Source organism: Cryptotermes secundus, unplaced genomic scaffold, assembly GCF_002891405.2.
Source record: "Cryptotermes secundus unplaced genomic scaffold, Csec_1.0 scaffold648, whole genome shotgun sequence".
NCBI lineage: Eukaryota > Metazoa > Arthropoda > Insecta > Blattodea > Kalotermitidae > Cryptotermes > Cryptotermes secundus.
Genome location: NW_019720174.1, coordinates 20,847 through 33,260, shown reverse-complemented (window position 1 = coordinate 33,260; position 12,414 = coordinate 20,847).

Sequence of the window (12,414 nt, the reverse complement as noted above, 5' to 3'; positions counted from 1 at the left end):
GTCCTGTCCTGTCCTGTCAAACAGACAATCTCGAATCCACCACTCGATCCCGAATCAATCTCTCAATGAATCCCGTCTTATTATTATCGTCAAACAGACAGTTAATCACATCACATAGCTCGACAATCGAATAACCACACCACAACAATTTTTCTAATGATTCTCCAATCAGATCGAATCAAAACCTCCCTGCTCTGACTTTTCTGAATCTCTTCGAATCTTGTGGGAACATCCCACATTATATCTCTCCGAATCTCAATGAATCCCCTCTAGGGTAGGGGTGAAAGAATGCAAGGATTTGTGTAAATTTTCAAGGACAGATTCACCGCACCAATTAGTCTCTTTGTGTCGATCTTTAAGTGCGTTAGCAAAATGTTAGGGTGTAAAAGGAAGTGTGTTGTGTTAAGTATTCAACAGTAACTCGAGTGAGCCGGGCTTCGAAATGTTAAGCAGTGACGAAATCATAAGTTAAGTGGGGGTGCAGTCAGAAGAGCGGGAAGAAAGTGAGAATGAGGAAGAGGTGGACAGTGCTGCTAGTAAGAAAGTATCACAAGGTGCTGCTCTTAATCATTTGGAATCCTTACTAGACTATCTTGAGAGTGAAGAGAACAGTTTATTAAGTGACAAGCTAATATTACGTAGGTTTCGTGCGGATATCCGTAAAAAGGAAAATGCCGCCAAAAAGCATACGACAATATTAAATTTTTTTAAGTATTAAGTGTCAATATTCGTAAAAAGTGTTGGATGTTGTTGAACACTGTGATTGAAATAAATAATTGATACTTCAGTGTAACGTAAAAAGTATTAAATAGGCCATGCGATGACATAATAATAAGGTTGAATAAATTTAAATACATGTAGGCCTATAGTATTATGAAGGTACAGTATTACAGTACTACTTTTAATAAAATTTGTCTTAACCGGGTTTTCGATTAATCGTGATTTCCATCCCCACCATTATCCCGGATAATCGGGAGTTGAGTGTATTTGTAGAATGCAAAATATTGTTGAAATTTTAAACATAATTTGTGTGCATTGTGGACAGAATATACCAAAAGTGTATGTTGCTTGCTTCTATTTGCATGCGTTCTTCTCATTCGATCATTTCTTTATCTCTTTCACTCCTACTGACTACTACCTTCTATGGTGGAGTGGTCAGGCGATGCTTTAGAAATTCTTATATCAGAATAGGGCAACATAAGAACAATGAATTAGAATGAACGTGGATGGGACGCGACAACTACCTCTTTGGCATAACTATCCCTGAATTTGCCTGGAGCGGTTAAAACAAAGGATGAAATACCTCAGTCAGGATTCCCGAGATCAAGTTTCGACCCGGTATCTTCAAAATACGAAGCAGAAATGCTAACCACTCAACAACGACTTTCCTATTCTCTGTAAAATGTAAAGATTTTCTTGCGCTTAATTAATTAAGACTATGCCGTGAAGACTTATGAGGGAGTGGAAGTATAGCTCCACGAATCTTAACTTCGGCGCTAGATGGAGGTGAGTCGTCAGCTTCACATTCCAGTCGCTTTAACCATTAGATAGGCATGGTGGGCCCTACAGCCGGGCTGGACGCTGTGGAGAAGAGAAAACCTCTTGCCCCTGCCGGGAATAAAATCCTGGCTGTCCAGCCCGTAGCCCTCTTCACTACCTTCTGTGGTGTGACGACGTGTATTCTGGTATAAGTTCACCGACGTTTTGGAGGAACGTAGTGACTCTATCTACAGGGTCGAAATCAGGCCATGCAAACAAACAGCAAGCTGAGACTCTTTTAATTACCAAAGTTTCTGACAAATATTCTGCGTGAAGCTTCTGAGGATGGAGACAGAATGTTGATAGCCACCAATTAGACTGTACGGCGTCAAAAGCTAGAATACCAAAATACTAATATCTTGCGATGATTAAACTTCGAATCTTACACAAGTGTGTGTGTGTGTGTGTGTGTTAGAATCCAAATATTATCAGGATGATCAAGACCAGCAAGATTAGATATATGGAGCATGTAGCATGCATGGGGAGAGGAAATACTGAATCATAAACAGAGAGGAATTTCTGAGAAGTTGAGCGACGGGCAACTTTAAAAGGGGCGCCGTGTTCTATGCAGAGTTGGACCCTAGATTTAAGAATCCTTACCAGCATTGTACGGTACGAGTAAACTCGCTGAGAAAATGCAAAACCAAGACTGTTGATCAGAGTAAAGGATCTGGTGCTCATGTGTACCCGTTGCTACATTGAAGCATTGAATTAAGATAGTTAAACACCAGGTACACCTCTGTTATTTAATAAAAATATACGAAGCGAACACTACATGAGATCGTGTTCGGTGTCCCTCCACGTGTTTCGTGCGAAACTAACGGATCAGGTCCAATAATATTAGTCATTTGTGGTATACATTAACAATAATTGTCGAGAAAGTTTAATTTTGGTTCGATTCAATATAATGAAGTTTCTACTTTACAAAAAGCTCGAACAGAACAGTTGGTGCTTTCTAAAAATTTCCACTATATAAGAAAAACTAATACTTTCTCTATATATACCGCATAGAGATACCTATTGTTTCCTTCTGAAAACTGTTTACAATGTAGTGAATACAAGGTGTGTTCCAGAAGTCATGAAATATATTTCTTTCCCGCGCTCCTACTGGTCGCAGCGCGCTGGAACCGGCTGGGTTAGGGGGTGGGAAGGGCTTTAGGTTCACAGCGCGACCAAGGTCAGTCTGCTCGAGCATCGGAGTCGTCAGTATCGCTGATTTAGTGCACCTGTGTTTTGTGACCACATCACGGCGCGCGATGGCGGATATTTTCGAACAACGCTGGGCGGTCAAGTTCTGCACAAAGCTCAACAAAAAAGCTGCCGAAACTCACGAACTGCTTAAGCAAGCCTACGGGGAGTCTGCTCTATCATATGGCATACTTCGGCTTCCCCGAAACCGAAGAAGGCGAAGATGAGCAAATCCAAAGTGAAAACAATGCTCATCGTCTTTTTCGACTCCAAGGGTGTGGTCCAGAAAGAGTTTTTACCCCAAGGACAGACCGTCAACGCTCCCTACTACGTGGATGTTCTAGAAAAATTAAGGAAAAGGGTCATCCGCGTGCGAAAAAACATCGCCGCTAACTGGCGGCTGCATCATGACAATGACCCCAACCACACGTCTCTGCTCGTCCGTGAGTTCCTGGCGAAGCACCACGTGGCAACGCTGCCGCAGCCACCCTACAGCCCCAACCTAGCTCCGGCCGACTTCTTTTTGTTCCCGAGGATCAAGACTGCACTCAAAGGACGCCGTTTTGAAAGCATTCAGGCTATCCAAGCGGCCGTGACAACAGCTTTAAATGAGGTGCCTGTCGAGGCTTTTGAGGGGGCGTACCGGGCATGAGAGAGTCGGTGGAAAAAATGTGTAGATGCTCATTGACAGTACTTTGAAGAATATTAACACTGTGTAATGATATCATCAATAAATTAAAAAAATATATATGTATGTGTATATATATATATATTTCATGACTTTTGGAACACACCTTGTATTTAACGAAGTAAAAGGATTTCTGTTTTTGCTTCATGTAGTACGATACTGCGTATTGCTTGTATACTTTTTGCAACAATACGTTTGTTATAAGAAACGAATTAACATCACAGCCAGTTATATATGACCATGAGACCGCGCCATAGCTCAAGCGGTTAGTCGCTGGCTTCCCACCGCGGCGGCCCGGGTTTGATCCCGGGTCTGGTCAAGTGGGATTTGTGGTGGACAAAGTGACGCTGGGGCAAGTTTTCTCCGAGTACTTCGATTTCCCCTGCCAATCTTCATTCAACCAATTGCTCCACAATCACCCTCACCTATCAACTGGGGCTGTTACAAAAGGCCAAATAGGCCAGAAGTGGCTGCAGTACAAGGGACTTAATCCCACCCCACTAGCAATAAAAAAATAGATATGACCATGAAAAAATCAACGAAAGTATTCGAAGAATATGGGTACCCTACTGACTTCCATTCTTTGTTATTTCTCACACGGCTACAGCAGTAGTCCCAAAGTTATGCGATCCACCGACCACTTATTTCCATAAATTCATTCCCACTTCCCCCTGTCCTGTCCTGTAAAAAGCATTCTTCAGAACAGTGGTTTTCATAACCCAATGAGAAAGACAATACGAACAAGATAACACATTTAGCAACTACTTCACTGTTAGTGAATTCTATGAAATGATACCAGTTTCACAATGTCCGATCTGAAGTCAGTTCAGTCGTTAATAGGCGAAAAACGCGCTTGGAGAAGCCGACATCCAGCACCTTCATATGTACCTTCATNAAGAATAAACAAGGATTTTCATGTTCAGTTCTGTAGAACTACATTATTTAAAAAGAGTGTGGTAAATATGGGGATAGAATTGCATAGTAAGTTGCCTGACAAAATAAAAAACCCAGTTTTTAAAAGAGACTTAAAATCATTTTTATTGAAACATTCCTTTTACACGATAAAAAATTCGTTAGTTTTAAATAAAAAGATGGATGGTGAAAGTACTCATATTTGGATGTCATAGCAAATCATAAGTTGTATACAATAATTTGTGTATGTTTCTTTTTTCTTTTTCAAATACAGTATCTACATATTGCTTAGGATTGTAAAATGTTGTTAGTATCCTTGTAACTTTGTAGGTTTGTTTGTTAAGTTGTACTCCTGGATAAATCAATCAATTAATCAATCAGTATAGTTCGCAGTATTCTTGTAATTATGTAGATTTATTTTGTTAACTTATATTACTCAATGACGTGTCCAAATGTTACTATGTAGCAAAACGGATGAAAATAAAATACAATAAAATACAATACAATAAAATGCGTGCTGCCATAAGAATGGACCTACGCATGATGACCACGGTCCACACCACTGTCATACTTTCATCCACTCTTTACATTATGTCACGGCATGTGTCTGTCACGTTATGACTTTTAGCTCTCAAAGCATGAAGCTTAGATTTTAGAACTGCTAAAGACTATTTTTGGTTACTGTTTGCAGAAGTTATCTCTCTTAAAAAGTACACATTTCTGCAGCAGTACCTAGTGGGTGTTTCAGTTAGTCTAATCCTCTCATTTAGTAGAAGGCAAACTGATGATTTTAAAAACAGTTTGCAACAATACACACCTCAGTTGGCCATTGCTCTTGCAGTAGAGCATTACGTTTCCTTCATTTGATCGCTGATCCCAGTCTTTGACAAATGTAGGTCACTTAGTCAGAAACCTTGAAAGTCTTTGAGTTAATCGAGGTCTCCATGCTCTATGTGGTTATTTATTTTTGTGTGCTTGAGCTTTTTCTATCATACCATGGTGTTTCCTTAACGACTTGTTGGATTTGTTGTCCCCCATACTCCGTCCACAATCATCACTTTTCCTTTGATAATGTGACACCATGGTGTTTGCTGAACTTCTGTCGTCTGAGAGTAGATCCCCCGGTGTTACAGGTGTGCAGCCGAATTTTAACTGTTGCATAATAGAATTATCCTCACTCTGTCATTTGCATTGTGTGTGCGTCATGCAGGGATGAAAATGTGACATGAAACTTTTGTGTCACACAAGGAACAAACCTCATCCACCGTGGACTTGAGGAAGCACAGATACTGCCAGGGAACCACTGTGACCGAGTGATGCGTGTGTGCTCAATACATTGGGCAATCACAGCCTGATCTTGACCCATATAGCTCACTGACTGAAATAGGGTTTTGCACACATGAAAATCCACTTTCATTGCCAGTGAAGATACAATTAAGTCAAAACTTGTACACCCCCTAGCCAAAAGCTATGACACATTTGTGAGCAGGGGGGGAATTTGTAACGCAGATGAGGAATAAGTATTGTTCTCGTTAAAACTGTTGCAATCACCCATCGTGTCTTGTCGTTTAATTATGTACTGTGCTACTACTCCTCGAGACACCAGTAACTCAGTCCGATCTATACATGCATATGTAACATCTGGCAACATGGCAGACTAAGAAGGAATTATTGGTCAACTGAAAACTACAACTACACATCACTTAAGACACTTAATTCTTTCTGACTTACTGAATAGTCGCAAAAACTCGCCAAAAACCTGCTTAGTTCCTTACAAGTGCAACCGATAATTAGTGCTAAATTATGGAAGCCTCCACTAGATTACAGAGAGATGTAGATTTGTTTGCGAATTCTTGTTGCTTCAAAACTGACATGTGTACCATTATCCACTGGATGCCAATGCACCTCTCTCCCTACATTCTTCCTGCCGTGATGACGCTTCGTAAAACTGTGATATAGTTTCCAGCTTTCTTCAGATCCTTGCTAATACGTGCTTCAAACCATTCTCTTCTGCTGCTTCATATGTATACTTTCAACAATCGGTGAATATTGCGCCAAAACAACAAGATTTTGCCTTCGCAATAAGCTGTGATTTCCTTTTCCACTTCAGGCAGCAATGTGGGAAGCCGCTCGATCTATCTGTTCTTTGAATACCCTCTTAGAACTTTCACATGACGTTTCAAGGTCAGTTTTAGAATTCTGCACCTTTCACTATGTCTGATACATCCCATAGTTCCTACCTAGATGCATTCAAAACTTCCTCCATATGTACTTGTGTCCAGGTACCATAGTGTCTGTTATTCTTTCTATAAAAGAAGTACCGGTTTACAACACGATTTTGGAACATGTAAATACACAATTTAGGAACCCCGCTCATTTCAACAATACTGACACCTAACTTCTAATCTTTGTCCAACAAAAAATATTCGAAATGGTGGGATGATTTCACTTAATATATGGCAATGTTAGTTTCTTGATCATAACAGTGACACAGCTAACAATCTGAAGGTAACTTTCAATGTGTTTTGAAGTGTAACTCACCTATATTAAGTATACAAGGAATTTATTCATTAATCACAATTCACTGTCGATATTAATGCAATTATACAAAATTATCAGAAAAGTTATCTAATATGGTGTGGCTTCTATAACGGGGCACTGCACTTTTCTATCCATATGTGTATATAGCAGGAAACCAGTTTAGAAGAACCAAAAACAAATAGATTATTTAAGAAAAATACAAAATACAGGATTAGAGCACTAAGCACAATAGACCACTGTAGGTCGCGGTGCAAGGGCCGAGGAGGCCTACCCCTCATACATTCATTTATTCATTCATTCATTCAAAGCATACATAACATTATAAAATGACAAAAAAAGACAGAAATAGCCGACAAAAAAATAAAAAACAAAGACAGGCTTAAGGACACAGAAGACAAAATGAACAGTGCCCTGGTCTCCCCAGTATCAACTGCAGCCTGATAATGGACCATGTCTGGCCGAAACGTGTACAAACAAAGAATAAATGTATATGGTTAATGCCATTTTAAAACATTTAAAAAATCTTTTAGTGAATCAAAACAATTCGTGTCCTTTATAAAGGGTCGCCTTCGCTCCATTACACACGGTATATTTACGATCTCAAATAATATTTCATTCGGTTTAAGTCTCACATTATATGTATATAATTCTAAGATAATTATGCGGTTTCTACATTACGACATGTTTCGGCGACTATTTCTGGCTATTATCAGGCAGTACTTGTACAGTCTCTTTCAACTTTCTCTGCTCTCCCCCTCCATTTGCCAATGTTTACATAACTTGAATGTAAAGTACAGTTTCAGTACAAAATAAAAGTTACTGGTAACAAATTTCCTTATCAGAGTAAACAAGGGTGTCATTGCTTGGACCTTTCACACACAAGCCCTTGCCAGATAGTATGCATAAACAGTGTATTCCCATTTAAAGCATTTCAGATATTGAATCCATTCTTCACCTCCATGGTCTTAAGAAAACAATCCAGCTGTATATGAACATTTTGCACAAACTTCATCCTCGCTTTATCTGCCTCGTCCACTGTCTTCTTCAGACTCTTAAGAAGCAGATGACTCGCTTCATGACGATGAAACTACTCATATTCTTGCCGTTTTTCCTCTCTCTCACCACCATGAATTTCTTGCTACATTTTCGAAATATGAGCATTCTGTTTTTCTCCATTCCTTTCTTAGTAAATCTCTGACGAAGATACTTTCGATATTTAAGTCTTGCCTCTTGATTGGTAGGCTTGTATCTCTCAATTATCCTACAATTCCGCTTTGTATGGAGAGGGGGTTATGATTTTTCCTGAACCAGGTATTGAAGATGTTCCATCATTTATCACTTCCCTTGAAACTGAAGGCAGTGAACCAAGATTTGCAGTTAGAACAAATCTACTGGATGAAATTATAAATGTAGTCGAATAGGTTGTTCTTGTTTCATCAGAAAAATTCTGTGAGAATCAGGAAGTGCCCCTGTGTATTCCAGTAGAATCACTTGCTGCTGGAAATTAAAAGTCACTAGAACTCCTATGTTCAGCAGATTAAGACTATTTCAACTGAGAGTTGGTTCATGAGCACTCTGTTCACTCTCTGCACCGTCTTCCTTAATATAAATTGCAAAATCATGACTCCTGAGCATGCTGAAATCCAGTGGATTTATTCCATTTTTCCTAAACCCATGCACCAGTCATTTCAACAGCAGCTGCTCAGAGATAAGGATTCAAAGTAACTTCGGTACCCCATATTTGGAGAAAGGAGAGTACCCCATTATAGGAACTTTGCCATGTTGAAATTCAGCCATGACCTGTAGCTATATCACTTTGCAAAGTTGCATGAATGAAGTGTCAGAAATATTATTATAGCTATTTCCTACAATCAAAATGATAGTTTAATTGAAATCAGTTTCGTCAAGAAATGTGGAAGCATATAAACAAAGTCTATCGCACACAAGAACACATTAAATCTAGTGACTAGAATAAAACCTAGTTGACCGTCCACTACTTCTCAAAAATAGCGTCACTGTGCATCAGCTACAAGACCAACTGCTCGCCACCCCACGGCAGAATCTTAGAGAAAAGATAACAGTAGTGCCTCATATTAGGAATTGCCCTCGTGTTAAGCAACGTTGCCCTACGTAATTGGGTATGGTTCTTGGCGCCAAATGTTTCACTCAAAATGAGATCTTATCTCAGAAGACCACAGATAACATGACCTTACCTAATTTTTTTATTCAAACGCGAGACACGACACTTCTCGCTTGAGCACTGGGCTGCAACTGGTGTTGCTCTGAAATAATTAGTATCTAACATATCTGGCAGTTCCTATCATGTGACTTCTCATAATTAAAAAATATAATTTAGGCACCAGTGTGATATCAGTATCCCTCCCCTATAAATGCAGCTGTCCCCTGGGAACTTCTGAAATTATTGAGAATAGGGCCCCTTTTTAAAGAAATTTTACAGACTACACCGACACAATGGCAACACTCTAGACTTGTGTGCGGGAGTTATTCAGTTCAGATTGGTTATTCCGAGGTTTATCATGCTTCCCGTCATTGCCTTCAGGCAAATAGTGGTCCAGTGCCTCGACTGCGCCACAATCGCTTATTTACAAATCTTTTCCAATGCATCATTTATTAATCACAATGATATGTTAATTCCGGGTCTGTTGCACCCCTGAAGAATAAAATTACACAGAGAAATGACTGTTCAAGATGTTTTAACAAAACAGATGCCTTCTTTTAATTAATATAATGTAAACTGAAATATAGATTTTTATACTTTATATTTTGTTGTATTTTGCCCATTACTGAGAGATATAAATTAACTTTTTTTGTCCATTTCTTCCAATAGATCCCGAGATACAGTCTTCAAGAAACACAGCACAAACCCGATCTAACTGATACAGATATAAATTCGTTGGAATTTCAGGCCATTAAGACAGAGAGGGACACACAAAACTTGAAGTAGGAAAACTTCAAAGTCTGTGTGAGCAAGGTACAGGACTCAGTGAGCTATTAAACAATGTAATGGCAGAGCGCGACAAACTCACACAAGAGAGAAAAGATCTTCTATTTGTATCCAAAAGCCAAGTAACAGACATGAAAGCCATGCAGAGAGACAATGAAGCCCTCAAGCGTAAAATAGAATATCTTGAAGGCCAGTGTAATAATGCTGAAGCACTCAAGAGGCAATTAAAGACCGTAACAGCAGAGCAACAACGTCAGAAGAAGGTTAGGAATGCTATGCAGCTTGAAATGGAGCATATTCGGGGCCAGTGTAAGGATAATGCAGCACTGAAAGTTGATAAGGACCGTCTTATAGTAGAAGCGAAACGCCAAGCAAGGTGTATAAAAGCCATAAAGGAAGAGAGGGACGCTCTCAAGCTTGAGGCAGAACACCTTCGAGGCCAGTGTAAGGCCGCTGAAGCACTGAAGACAGAATTGAACATCACTACAATGCAGCACACCAAATTGAAAAAAGGGATAAGTGCTCTTGTTGTATTTGTTATTATGCTCATATTTTTCTTTAATGTAGCACTGCTTTGGACACTGAGAGATTCGCTCAATACTTTCACATCAGTGGATAAAATGTCATCATTTAATAATTCTATCAGAGCAACTTCCATGCCCTTCCATAATATTGTTGTCTGATTACTGGCCGTTAACAGGGTCACTATTGGACGAGTATGTGAAACACTAATGACGCCCTTAATACATATAATTTCACAATTTGCAAAATATGCACTATAATTTACACACAAACACACCGTACATTCTCATGGAATTCTCCACCGTTTCATCTGTTAAATTTAGAGCTGGTGCCTAATATTAGCATTCTCAATAGCTTTAGTATTATTACCGCTCTTCCTTGCTACCCCTACGTTTGGCACCACTTGCAACTGCCCTCTTATTTACCCTTACGTAGTGCTCGTCTCTTGACTGTTTTTGCCCGACTTTACGTCACGTTTTGTTCTTTTATCTGTATCCCTTCCTTCCCTGTGCTATGGCTCACCTGCACCTCGTGTCTGGATGTCTCCACTGGAGTTACTGCCCTCCTCCCGTCTCATGGATGGTGAGAAATTAGGTGGGAAGGGAGAAGAATTGTGGTTCGTGGTGCTGGTAGAACGAGCTCGTTCCTGTACTACCATTAGGTGTCCCACAAGTAGGGAAAGACAGGAATAGATGGGATGTGCTCTGTAATGGGTAGAGATGAGTTCTTATTCCGGGATCTTACGAGCCTGGCTCGGACAGGGCAGGAAGATTTTTACGCTACAATCACTTACACCACTTCAGACTTAATTAACTTCAGACCACTGAACACAACGGAAACTCTGATAGTTACAGTTATTTCGATTTTTAACTTGTAACACTTTTAGCGAAGTGACATAGTTGCGTTTTTGTGTCTGACTTGACCGGAAGTTGAACGAAGACTCCTGAGGTAGAATGCACTCTCTCTGAATCCTGAGGTCCACACACCACAGACTTCAAGAGAAATCCACTCCTCCGACATGTGCCATTGGTTTAGTTTGAAAAATAGGAGGTTCCATAAATTTGTGAATTTCCAATCATATTGCTTTGCTATGTGAATTTGGCAGTTGCTGACCTGACGCTAAGGTTGAAAGCGACTTGATGCATTACAATCAGGGGATGAGGCTACGGCCCTCCCACTTCTAAGACATAGCTGTTCCAATCGGTCAGCTCTCAAATTCTCAAAGACTTTCCGACTCTGCTGAAACTGCCAGAATTCCAGGAAATGTACCAGGTGTTACTTCCTGTCCACATAGCAAAACTTGAACTATGTCACCTCTGTGTGTAAAAAGTTTGCTCTCGGATCTCTGTTTGTATTTAGGTGATATTCATCATTCATCAGTAATCTGTCAAGACGACAGGTCCAGATTCTCTTACAAAACAATTCCTCCACTTAATGCGATCTAGAGCTTTCCCCTTCAAATCAGAATATCCTCTTCTGTCCCCAAGGTCATCCACCATCTTCTTACGTCTTCTTCGTCTTCTGGTCATTTCTATCCGCCCCTCTATCTTTCCTTCGATAACTTCTTTTAGAAGGCAGTTACTGCGTAAGACATGACCAATCCAATTAGCCTTCCGTTTTCTTATTTCGTGTAGGATATTCCTCTTCTCACTGACTCTAATTAACACTTCCTCATTTCTCACATAATCGGTCCAACTGATCTTCTCCATCCTTCTCCAACACCACATTTCGAAGCTTTCCAGGTGTTTCTGATCTACTGCCCTAAGTGTCCTAGTTTCAGCCCCATACAAAGCAATTCTCCAATTAACTTAATATAAACTTAAATAATACAAAGGGTCCACCAATTTGATGAACGGTTACAGTATGACCGGATGGTTCTCACTATTTGTTATGCCCCAAAATTCGAGATAGTAGAAGAAGCCACGGCCCAAAAATGTTCGCGCCTAGCGAACAGTGTTGCACAGTTATTGCCGCAACTTGTAAACATCAGTAATGGCAAGTAGGTCAGGAATCTGCTTGCCCAGCAAGGCTGTGTCCTCACAGCGCCAGAAGTTTGCCT